The following is an 11,921-nucleotide window of genomic DNA, read 5'->3' as shown; positions in this document are numbered from 1 at the left end:
GGGCCTTGAGCTCTTGGCAGTCATTGGTGTCATGGTTGTGTACGTTGTGGAAGATACAGAACGGGCGGTTGCCCCTGGGAGGCTCGTCATGGTCATGACCGCACTTCATCTCAGGTTTAGCTGCAAGCACAGCGGGACCCTTGCATTTCGCCTCCTTAGCCTTAGCCTTCCTGTCCTCGGGGTCGGCGTCAGGAAGCTCCAGGAGGGAGAGGCGGCCCTCCTTGGACCTTGTATACTTGTTTGCCAGGTTGAACATCTCCAGGGCCGAGCATATGTCCTCATGGATGGCGAGCTCGTCCTTCATCTTGACATCCTAGACGCCATCAGTGAACGCCGAGATGATGGCCACGTCCGACGCCTTTGGGATCTTGAGGCGAACGTTCATGAAGCGACGTATGTACTTGTGCAAGTTCTCGCCTGACTACTACTTCACATGCCGCAGGTCACCCACTGCAGGAGCACAGTCGTGCGTTACCTGGGAGTTGGCGATGAAATGCTCGTGAAGCTCATCCTAGGAGGAGATCGACCCATCCGGGAGGTGGAGGAGCCAGGAGCGCGCGCCATCCTTGAGAGCCATGAGGAACCAGTTCGCCATGACCTTCTCATCACCATTCACTGCCTCGATGCTCAGCGAGTAGAGCTGGAGGAACTCCGCAGGGTCACGGGTGCCGTCGTAGCGTGGAGCTAGGTCTGGCTTGAACTTGCTGGGACAGACGACGTGGTGCAGCTCCGGGGTGAAGGCACGGTAGCCCGCTGCACTCACGGGTGCAGGCCGCATGGGTGGAGCTCGGTCTTGACGCCCATGCACCACAGCCTCCAATGGTGCGCAGTCTTGGCGCAACGGCGTAGGAAGCGCACGCGCATCACCTTGCGGTTGCTACACCACCTGGCAGCTTGCCTCATTGCTCACCAGCGCCCCACGCGGTTGCGCATCATGCCTGGGCTCATGGTTGGCGCCGCGTAGAGGAGGAGGGGGGAGCACTGTGGACCATGTCGGCCGCCTGGGATGGCAAGGACGGAGCGAGCAGGACGGTGCAGGGGCTTCGCCCGTAGTACTGACGAGCTCAGCGACGCGGCCAAGCCAGTCATTGTAGCGGTCATCGGCGGGCGGTAGCGCAGTAGCTCGGGTGCCATGATCAGCGCAACCTGTGCGTTTGCCGGTCCGCAGCGAGCGTGGCAGGATGACGCCGTGGCTGGCGTGGGCGACACAGTGACAATGTATCCGTCACGCCGCATGGAGGGTGGCAGCGACGAGTCCTGCTGCTCATGAGCATCGGGGTCAGTGGCTGCGTTAGGCGCGGGAGAGGCAGAGCAGCGGGGAGCGCCGTTGCCCATGGGCGCCATCTGAGCGACACGAGTGGCCTGGCGCTTGGCACGAACACGGGGCGCGTTGGCCATGGGAGTTACGAAGCGGAGACGAAGCGAAGGCGGAAGAAGGACTTTGACAGGCCCCTACCTGGCGTTCCAAATGTCGGATTCAAGGCTCCGCGGACCCAAGAAGGTTCGAACTCTGGGGCGTGTGCGAAGATCTCAACCTCCCAGGTCTCTAGCTCGTCGCCCTACTGCCTAGCCTCGTCGTGTATGCACTCAAGCGGGGAAGAAGATGAACACGGCGGTTTACCTAGGTTCGGGCCACCTTGCGGTGTAAACCCTACTCCTGCTTTGTGGTGGATTGGCCTCACGAGGGGCTGAGAATGAATAAGTACAGTGGATGAACAGCCTCGCGAGGGCTATGGTGGTGAGGGTGGAAAGGATCTCCTCCCCCTATGGTGGTGGCTAACTATATTTATAGTGGCCCCGGTCCTCTTCCCTCAAAACATAGGTGGGAGGGGATCCCACAATGGCCAATTTGAAAGGGGACAAGAAGTACATATAATCCTGACGAAAGGTGGTCTCCATCTGCAAACCTTCTAGTCATGACACAGCGGTGGACTTGGTGATGACCTCCGTCCTGCCGAGCTCGTGGTCTTGGCCTTGTAGCATCGCAGTGGAAACCTTTGGGAGATTCCTCAGGAACACGCGCTCATCCTTGCTCCCTTAGCACCAAAAGGGAAACTGCCTCCTCTACGCTGCTTGGCGCCCGCCTGGCCATGGTCATCATGGCCCACGTCATTGCAGCCTCGTGAGGCTGGGTACCTGCATAGAAATATCTGCTCCTCGGGAGGCTGCTCCCTTCGGAGGTCTTGGTGTCGTCCACCTCGTGTGGCCAGGACCATCGCGAGGGTCTTGTCATGGTGGCCTTGCAGATGGGCCGTACCAGCCCGTCGAGGGAGCCATGTCGTGGGCCGCAGGTTGGCAAGTCTGGGTTCCCTGGTTCCTAGAACGCCGACACCATTGTCATATTTTGCTTCTTGCATCATGTTCACCATTGGTTATATTGCATTGGACCATCCTTGTTGTTGCCATGGTCATCTTAGTTTGATTTATGCTATATGTTTTGATATGCCTCGTGTCATTTTATTGCATTTTATCATGATCATCATGTGGGTGGCATTCTTCATGTTGATGTGCTGGTTGTGTGCTCTCCATCTTCCCCTCCTCCTCTAAACTTGTTATGTTTGCAACTTGTTCTTCTCATCAAATCCTTTCTCCAAGCAAACCCCTTCTCCCTCTTCATCCTTTCAAATTTTGGCCTTTTATTTCTAGTGACATTTTTCTGTTCCCGAAAAAAGTTCAATCATTTCCTACTAATCTTAGACCATGCCAAGACGCTCTCCTCAAATGTTCAGCTCATTTAGGCATGTTTTGGTTGGACTTTTGATTTATTCAAGTTTGAATTATTTTCAAACTTGGCTGAATTTATAGTCTCTAAAAATTTCTAGTGCAATTTATTCACATAGTACATATTTCCAGGAGTTCATTGATATTTTTATATCTCTCACATCCCTTCCCTAAGCTCATGTGCATTTCTTCAAGATCTATTTAGTTTTTAAATAGAGAGTTTTGAGAAGAAAGGAAACAAGAGAAGAGACTAACCTGCCAGCCCAGCCATGGCCCAGTAGTAGAAGCCCGCAGCCTAGCCTAGCCTCTCTCTTTTTATATCCATGGTAACTTCGCACGCTGGTCATCATGCCGACCCGACCTGCAGTGACCAATCCCTTCTCTCTTTTTCTTCCTCCTCTCGCCACCTCCCCATCATAGTAAAGCTGGAGCAGCAGCAAACATGGCCACCATGGCCACGGCACCATGCCCGCCCCTCCTATAGAACCCTCCGCTGCTCGTCCTAGGGTTCCCTCCTCCTCCTCTTTCCTTCCTCGTGCCGCCGCCAGGTAAGCATCCAGTTCCACCGCGCCTTCTTCCCCAAGCCCAACGCCATGGAAGGCTCGGTCCAAGCTCGCCGCTGGCGTGAGGAGCTCCACCGGACCCCCTCCTCTGTCCACATGCTCTGGGACGCCGCCCCGAGTCCGTTTCCACAGCAAGCCGAGCCCAAGGACGACATCCATGACGTCCCCTTCTTCCTCTACTTCGTCTTCTTCACGGATCAGAGAAACACCAAGTTCAGCGAGCTCCCTCATCTCCTCCATTGTCTCTCCGTCCGATCTATCATCACCAGCAACCCCCTGGTGGTGAGCAGCCGCTCCTCCGAGCCTCGTTACCCAGTCGGGAGCGCCTAGCTCTTTGTCCGCCTCCAGTCGCGCCTAGCACAGAACGCCCGCAGCACACACGCCTCTCCTGACGCACGTGCATCGCATCACCTGCAGCCCGCGCGGATGCACCAGGGCCTCGCCCAGCTCTTGCCGCCGCCGGCATCCCTGTGTCGTGCCGCACCCGAGACGATCATGAGCTTGTGCTCGAGTGTTTGCACGTGCGCCACTGCATCCGCACTCCCTTGCACATCTCGCACGCTTGCCACCAGCCTGTAGTTGCAGCCGTCGCTGCCCTGCTCGCCATCATCGCTCGCCCCCATCATCGGGCACCCATGGCCAAAGTCTCGGCCTTCTGGTGATGCGTCAAGTAAGCCAGAGCGCCCAGTTTTTCACAAACACGCAACCAACGTAGTGGTCAACCAGCTTGTTTGCATCCTTGTGATCTGGTGTTCTAATCCCAAACCCTCCCATTTTTGGATTTCTCTGTTTCTTTTCTTTTCTGCACATCACACACTTGGGTCGAACCCCCTGTGCCACTACAGTGTGCTGCAATTCGGCCCAGATCTAATTTTTCTCGTTCTGCGATTTATCCAATTCCCTTCAGGAAAACAGTTTTACAGAAAAACGAGTGAATTGCAAAAAACATCGATACTTCAGGCTAGGTTTGCAGGAACCACACATTTATGGAATTGTGCCAAAAGCCTTGCCTGAAGTACGTAATTCCGTAAATATGTAGTTCCTGCAAACCTTGCCTGAAGTGTCGATATTTTTTGCAATTAACTCCAGAAAAACCCCTGTTGATCATGCATATAATAACTCCACGACCGTGCTTCATATTAAAGTGATTTATAAATGTAAATGGGTAGAATTTCATGTAGTTTCATAATGTGCAACTTCCATCCATGTCAAAAATGTTCAGATGTTCTGTTTGAATTAATTTGCATTAATGCCATATTAAAACGGTTTAATTCATAACTAAATAGCCGTAGCTCCGAATTAAATAAACTTTAGATGTAACTGGGGTAGAAAAATGTGCAGGTCATCATGGTGCAGTTTAACTTGCTGTTTAACAGCTTTAACATTGTGTTTAAATCACATCTGTACCAATTTTGAAATTTGCATATGGGGAGTTTTCGGAATTGTTATGTGTTGTTTCCGGCCTCATTTAAACTTGCTTTGATGTGGGGTTCTTTCATGCATCAATCCATTGGCATGAGAAACAACATTTAATCTTGTCATACATCATACTTGGTTGTGCATCATGCCATGCTTATGCTTGTGTGTTTACCATGTTGTTTGCTTCTTTTCGGTTGTGCTTCTTCTCGATAGTTCCGGTTCGTTGCGATTGTGAGGATTTGTTCGATTATGTCGGTTCGTCTACTTCATGGACTCGATCTTCTTCCAAGCGGGATTCCAGGCAAGATGACCATTACCTTGGATATCACCACTATCTTTGCTATGCTGGTTGTCTCGATGCTATCGCTATGTCGCGGTACCTACCACTTGTTTGTCAAGCCTCCCAAATTGCCATGATAAGCCTTTAACCTTTTCCACCATCCCAGCAAACAGTTGATTGGCCATGTTACCGCTTGCTCAGCCCCTCTTATAGCATTGCTAGTTGTAGGTGTAGCGCAGGTTGTTCCATGTTGGGACATGGATATCATGGGATATCACAATATATCTCATTTAATTAATGCATCTATATACTTGGTAAAGGGTGGAAGGCTTGGTCTTTGCCTGGTGTTCTGTTCCACTCTCTGCCACCCTAGTTTCCGTCATACCGGTGTTATGTTCCTTGATTTGCATTCCTAGCACGGCCGGAGTTTATGGGCCCCCCTTGACAGTTCGCTTTGAATAAAACTCCTCCAGCAAGGCCCAACATTGGTTTTAACATCTACACAACATAATAAACCTGATAATAAACTTGACGCAGAGGGAGTTAGCACTACCCGAGGTTTGTTATTCAACATAATATAGGGGGCCAGTGCTGATGGTGCTGGTCCAAACTAGAGCATCGTGTGGGCTACCTGGGCAACTCGGGACATCAGTAACTGTATGCCTCACTCATCCGCCGTGTCCTGAGAATGAGATACCCGGCACCTATCAGGATCGTCGACACATTGGGAGGTCTTGCTGGACTTGTTTTACCATTATCGAAATGTCTTGTGCACCGGGATTCCGAGGTTGATCGGGTTGTCCCAAGATAGAGGTTCTTCCTCCATGGATCGTGAGAGTTTATGATGGAATAAGTTGGGACGCCCCTGCAGGGTTAAAACTTTTTGGAAGTCGTGCCCGCGGTTATGTGGCGACTTGGAAATTTATAATATCCGGTTGGAGAGAGCTTGACACTAAACCCAGATTAAAATACACCAACCACGTGCATAACCGTGACTGTCTCTTTTCGAGGGAGTTCGGGAAGAGAACACGATGGGGTTATGGTTGACTCATAAGTACTCCAGTATAACTTCTTGATCATTGCTAGTTTGCGACCATTATGCGTAGTTACTCTTCTTATTCCTGTACTTGTAAGTTAGCCACCATACAGTGCTTAGTTCTTGTTGCAACCTCACCACTTTTCCATTCCATACCCATTAAGCTTTTGCGAATCTTGATACCCATGGTGATGGGATTGCTGAGTCCTCGTGACTCACAGATTACTACCCAAAGATGCATGTACAGGTAATGTGATGACATGACGTGATAGTGATGCTTGCTTGTTTTGGAGTTCTTCTTCGGCTTCTTCCTCTTCTTCAACCGAGGGATAAGTTCCTGGTCGGCAGCCTGTGCTAGTAGGGTGGATGGCGTTTATGTTTTTCGTTTGATTTCATCTATAGTCGGATGCTGCTCTTTGGTACAATGTTTGATGTATTCATGTGGCATTTGTATGACTTTGTATGTATCCCCAATTGTGTTGTATATGGTACGATGTAATGATATCCACCTTGCAAAAGTGTCTTCAATATGCATCCTTGGTGGGACCTTCGAGTTCCTCTCAGATAGGATGGCATATTGACCGTGATACTTGGATATCATCATAATTATTTGCTTTCTATCAATTTCTCAATAGTAATTTGTTTACCCACCGTATGCTATTTTATAGAGAGAAGCTTCTTGTGAAAATTATGGCCCCCGGGTCTATATTTTATCATATAAAAACCCTAAAAATACCTTGATGCAATTTTCTTTTATTTATTTTATGTTGCAATGTAGTTAGACCTATTTATCCAATCTGATACAATTTAATCTTGCTCCTAACCGTTGAGGGATTGACAACCCCTTAACATGTTGGGTTGCAAGTATTTGTTGTTTGTGTGGAGGTGATGTTTACATAGTGTTGCTTGGTTCTCCTACTGGATTGATAATCTTTATTTCATAACTGAGGGAAATACTTACCTCTGCTGTACTGCATCATCCTCTCCTCTTCGGGGAAATACCAACGCAGATTATAAGTAGCAGACGTATGAGCACAAGTACAAGGGAGCACAATTATGACAAGGTTGCGCCAGAAGTGCAGCTACGCGCAAGTTTGTGCAAAGTCTTGACCTTTTTAAAGGTAGCCATGTGATGCGGAGCATCCTATGGACATCACCATGTCAAGAGTTCATTCGGCAAGTGACACGTGCGACATCTACTTCACATACATAAAGGTGAATCCTCTCCTTTACACGTGCTCACTTCACCCCTTCGAGGATGGTATACTACTTGACCCTCAATCGTGCATGCATAGGTATTGTCGGAGCTTCATGGATAACGAGGAGGAGTGCAAGCGCCAAGGATCACCTACATCATCTGCGAGGGAAGCGTGGAAGAGAAGGAAGAAGAAGCCTGGACAAGCTTCTGGAAAGCCCGGAACTTCCGGCCACCAGAACCTCCTGCCATCCCGGAGCTTCCGGCCCTGCTGCACCGAAGCCGTCTGAGAGTGTGCCAACTCTCTGGATAGCCCGAACCCTGCCCGGACCTTCGCCCGGAACCTCCGGCGCCCGGACCTTCCGGCCGTCCCCGGAACTTCCGGCCCTGCCTGCGCGCAGACACTCGGGCCGAATCCCATGTACCCTTTCTCCCCTCACTTACCCCTTCATGGACCTAGACTATATATACTCCTCCACCTCCTCCTAGTTAGGGTTAGCGTTGGTTTAGCTCATACTTAGAGATAGAGCTACGCTCATCCACATCGGATCTACGCCTCGTGAGACACCGCGGCCTCTTCGGAGAAGATCCCTTTAGATTCAAGACCTCCTTTTGGAGAAGATCCCCGAAGCGGATTCAAGACCCCTCTTTAGGGAAGAACATCAAGACCTCCTCACGGAGAAGAACCGGCTACCTTTCTATCGTCCTTAGTTGATTGTGAATCGTGTATCTTACTTTATGTATTCGAGGATCTAGCACATGTGTGATCTATTCATGTTGGTTCGAGTGTTTTCTCTCGTTTTCCCCTTTGTGTTCTTCGTGTTCTTCGCGGGATTCTGCTCCTTTCGTGAAAGATCGGGCGATAGGGTTCCTACCCTACATCATCTTGGTATCATGAGCCATGTTGATCACGATTTCGGAGCCTCCCCTCTTTGTCTGCTAGGCTAGTTTTGTTGATTTCGTCCTAAATTCGAAAATCCCCACCAAAAATAGCCCCAATTTTTTTTGGTGATTTGTTGGTTTTGATGATGTTTTGTTGATTTTGATCCATGGATTCGTTGTGTCTCAAGTGGATCTAGCATTCCCCATCTGTTCCCCCATTTCTATCCATGAAATCTTCCCAATTTTGACCCTGAAAATCGAGTTTTTCCGCCCACATTCTCAGATCTGGAATTTAGGGTTTGTCCCGGAAGAAATTCCACGACCCCCGAAACTTCCGGACTCCCCCGGAACTTCCGGGCTAAACAGAGAGTTTACCCAAAATCCCCCGGCTTCCCCGAGACTTTTTCCGCGACCCCCGGAACTTCCGGCCACCCCCTGGAACTTCCGGATCCCGGAACTTCCGGCCCTAGGCCCGGAATTTCCGGCCTAACCCGAAACATTACACAGAATTTCAGCATCTATCTTCTTCAACGTTTTGGTCACAACTTTTCGCTTCGAACTCCGACTTGAGTGTTCTTTGGCTCGTTTTGAAGCTATCGACGTGCCCGAGGACCTCACCTTGGTTTCACCACCTTTTGACCCCATCAATTTTTTGGAATTTTGGCATCTTTGCCTAGGCCTTCCACCATATCATCTGCTACACCATCACCAACTTCCGCAACCTAACCAATTTTGTTCCCCATTGCATATGTGGTTGCTTGAGGAGTAATTTGAGTCTCCTAAGGTGTCTAGGCTACTTATGGACGACTGTTTTTCATCAATCACCACCACCAACATAACTTCTGCATAGTTTTGCCCACCTGACACTTCCGCCATCCCAACTTAACCCAATTTTGTTTGTGTTGTGAGTTGTGTCTCCTAAGGTGTTTCGGCTACTTAGGGACCGTGCTTCCAACTCCAACACCGTGTATAGTCCACAACCTAACCCTCCATTTCCGCATTGCGTACTCCGCAACCCATCATTGCCATTTCGCAATTCCATTGAGGTTCCACAAAACCACCACCGCATCCCGCTACCACCATTTTGACATTTGAGATTTTGAGTTCGCGGTTTTTCTGTTTCCTAAGGAGTTTTGGCTACTTAGGGACGAGTCTCCATCATCTTGGTATCTCCATCAAGATCACTGCCACTCATCATCGACAAGGACGGAAACCTCCATATCATCTTGGTATCGTGGTATCCCTCCATTATATATTCCCTTGCCATTGCATTGATAACCCCTAGCCATTTTTCGTCACTTGCCTATCGAGACTAGCCATTTGAGTATTGCCGGCAATGTTACTTGTGCACATTAGTGATCATCGAGCTACACCTCCCATTGCATACATACCATACAATAGGTATCATCTTGTTATCATATCATCTCGTGTGCCTCAAGTTTGTTCCCGCATATACACAATAGCTATCTTGGTTTGTGCATTGTGCAAAAGTGGCCATACAAAAAAAAGAGAATAAAGCTTTTAAGCAAAGAAAAAGAGTGAACAAAGAGCTTGTAAGCAAGTTCCATAGCATCATACCACATTGTCATATAAGATCATCTTGGATCATAACACCGGGAACCATATATACATAGCATACTTGGGATAGAAGTCGTTGCATTTTTGTCTCCTATAGGTTGTGCACAAGTGTCGTATCCACCTATTGAGCAATCGTGCTAGCGTCTCTCTAGAGTTGTGCAACAAGAGCATTTTCCGTGGATTCCACATTTTGAGCTCACTCCTTGGTTGCACGACCCCATTTATCTATCCGTGTGTGCGTTTCTGTGTGCCATTCATTGCTATTGGTCTACTTGTTACACTTGCGAATTTGTGAATCTCTTTCAACATTATTGACTCTTGCTAACATTTTGCATAAAAAAAATTGTGCCACTATCCTCACCGAGCTCCACCATAAGCCTTATTTGTGTAGGTGTGAGAAACCGACAAGAATTGGTACCAATTGTGCTATTTCCTTGTCCACATTGGAGTGATCATTGATCCACTTTCAACTTCGGTCAAGGTACATTTGGTATTCGTTCTTCTCTTTCTCCACTCATATTGGCTCGAATCTTGTGATGGATAGGCAAGACATTTCATCTCCGGTCTTCCCAAAAACGACGGCGTGTACAGCTACATCAACAATAAGCTTTCCGCACAAAAGGAGGAGCAAGATGCAAGGATGGAGGAGATTCGGACTTTGTTGATCAACCGTTCTTCCCTTTCATCATCCTCAAGGCGGCAACGTTCAAGTCACAAGTCTTCGGAGCGAAAAAATGATGCAAGCGCAAGTCGTCCTCGTCCACATCTCCATGGCGACCACCATCACGTTCGTGATCCACATCGTCATGAAGGGCAATTCACCTCCAAGCAACATGTGCACGACGATGATGAACGACATCTATATCGAGCTCAACCACGACAACGACAACATCATCATGAAGATGCTCGAGATGCGCCTACCTACAAGTCACAAGGAGCCCTACTTCACGCCAAGTCCAAACTTCATGACCACAAGAGAAGACCGCGAGACAAGCACCACCAAGACGGAGCTACGGCTACACCAACCACTTTGGCATCTTCGCCAAGCGACTTCAAGGCATCTTCGCCTTTGGATATATGGCATCTTCGCTAACAAGCACCTCAAGACTACGCTCAAGAAAAGCTCCCCAAGCTCAAGTCCGCGACTTCCACAAGATACTACGACCTCGACATCGACCACATGATTCCTTTCTATGGGACTCAAGAACCCGAGGAGTATCTCGAGTGGGAGCATTTGATGGACGACTACCTCAAGCTACATCAAGTCCCTCCCGAAGATCAAGTGAATTGCGCCACAAGGAACTTCCACGACTACGCGTCCACATGGTGGCTTCACACACCTTCGGAGAGCTACGACATGAGTTGGCCCAAGACGAAGAGAGATTTGTGGCGATAGTTTGTGCCTCCAACCTACACGGAACAACTTCAACGCCAATTGGAGAACACCATCCAAGGATCCAAGTCCATCGACGAGTACTTCAAGGAGATGAATATTGCCTTGCGACGAGCCGGCGTGGACGACCCCATTTCGATGAAGTTCCACTTCATGATGGGATTGCACAATGACATCTCCAAGACGATCTTCCTCGAGAACTACAAGTCCCTCGATGACAACTACATTGGTGCTCTCAAGGCGGAACAAGAACTCATGAAGGCCAAAGTTTCTCTACCCCAAGCTCACTTCGCGACGACCAAGCTCCATGAGAACGAGCATGAGGCTAGTACCACCACGATGTCCAAGCCCGACGAGCTCCAAGATGCTACTCCCAAGTTCGACGCCATCCCACTTTGTGGCATTGACGATGCCGATTCCTCCATGACTCTTTTTTCAAGACGGTGCAGCGACGAGTACGACTACGAAGACCCTCAAGGACCAAGCTTTGAAGGCGAGCGATAAGGTGGCGAGCAAGGATGATTCTTCCATCTTAGGAGGCGAGAGTGATGATGTGCCATCTTCGGCCTTCATCCACGGCGAGAGTGATGTTGTGCCATCTTCGGCCTTCATCCACGACGACTACGAGGCGGTTGAGCATGGGATTTTCCCTTCGACCACGGCGACATGTGATGACTTGAGTGACCTTAGCCACCATATTGAGAGTGAGAGTGATTTCACCACTAGCCCCATATATGATGTGTTTCCACTATTCCCATGTGAGGAGAGCCACAACCCCCACCTCTTGAATGAGATGAGTGACTCCACCATATGTGAGTTGGAGTGCACCTATTTTGAGGGAGTGAGTGAACCAC

The sequence above is a fragment of the Triticum urartu genome, chromosome 7A (assembly GCF_056163025.1).
Source record: "Triticum urartu cultivar PI428250 chromosome 7A, HENAU_Tu73, whole genome shotgun sequence".
NCBI classification, from domain to species: domain Eukaryota; kingdom Viridiplantae; phylum Streptophyta; class Magnoliopsida; order Poales; family Poaceae; genus Triticum; species Triticum urartu.
Note: the sequence above shows the minus strand (reverse complement) of the source record.